The sequence below is a fragment of the Pipistrellus kuhlii genome, unplaced genomic scaffold, assembly GCF_014108245.1.
Source record: "Pipistrellus kuhlii isolate mPipKuh1 unplaced genomic scaffold, mPipKuh1.p scaffold_m20_p_16, whole genome shotgun sequence".
In the NCBI taxonomy this organism is placed as follows: Eukaryota; Metazoa; Chordata; class Mammalia; order Chiroptera; family Vespertilionidae; genus Pipistrellus; species Pipistrellus kuhlii.
The window spans coordinates 18,614,360-18,615,532 of record NW_023425471.1 but is presented as its reverse complement, the minus strand read 5'-3'; the positions used below and the strand labels follow the sequence as shown (position 1 = coordinate 18,615,532).

General features: G+C 38.0%; 1 pseudogene; it reads left to right on the top strand.

Moving 5' to 3' along the window:
• Nucleotides 1–721: 721 nt before the first annotated feature.
• LOC118720288 lies at nt 722–895 on the top strand (annotated as a pseudogene).
• The last annotated feature ends 278 nt before the right edge of the window (nt 896–1,173 follow it).

The following is a 1,173-nucleotide window of genomic DNA, read 5'->3' as shown; positions in this document are numbered from 1 at the left end:
GGGTGGGAGAACATAGTTGCCAATGATACATCCATGAGGGTTTAATTTCCAAAATATGTGGAACTCATACAACTTAATAGGCATTATAAACAAAGTCAGAAATGAAAGAGGCAGAAAGTACAAGTGGGTGAAGTAAGGAAGACAAAATATCTAATTAAGAAATAAACAAAAGACCTAAATAAATACTTCTCCAAAGTGTGCATACATATGGCAAGACACATATGAAAACATGCTCAAAGTCACTAATCATCAGAGAGAAGCAAATTTAAACATCAAGTTATCACCTTACATCTGTCAGAATGACTATCATCAACAAATCAACAAGCGACACATATTGGCGAGGTTGTGGAGAAAAGGGGACTGCTAATGGGAATGTAGACTGGTATCGCCACTGTAAAAACAGTATGGAGTTTCCTCAAAAAATGAAATATGGAATTCCTATTTGACCCAGTGACCCCACCCCTAAGAATATATACTAAGAAACCTGAAACACCAATCAGAAAGAATATATGCGCCCCTATCTATGTTCACAGTCATACAATTTACAATAACTAAGATTTGGATTGAGCCCAAGTGCCCATCAATAGATGAGTGGATAAAAAAGGTTCTGGTACATTTACACAATGGAATACTATGCAGTGGTAAAAAAGAAGGAACTCTTACCATTTGCTACAGCATGGATGGACCGAGAATATTTTGGTAAGTGAAATAAGCCAGTTAGATCGCTTCTCAGCCTTTTGGCTAAGATAAGTGTACTATCTGTTCTTATCAGTTTAATATCTGAGGACAATATATGAAATGGATTTTTGAAGCTGTGAAAGGGAATAGGAGCTTGCTCGGTCCACTCCATGCATTGACCCAGTGTTGCAGTACTTCCAGGAACAGTGAAAAAGAAAGAAATAAGCCAGTCAGAGAAAAATAAGTATCAATGATCTTACTCATGTGGAATCTAATAGTTAAAATAAACTGATGAACAAAATAGATCCAGAAACATAGAAACATGAGCAGACTGATGAATTTCAGAAGGAAGGTGGGGATGTAGGGTGTTGGGAGGAGAGATTAACTGGGGAATTTAGATGCATATACGCATAGCTCATGGACACAGACAGTGATGTGGCAAAGGCTTGGGGGTAGTGAGACCAAGGAGGAGGGAGTCGGTGGAGGAAAAAAAAA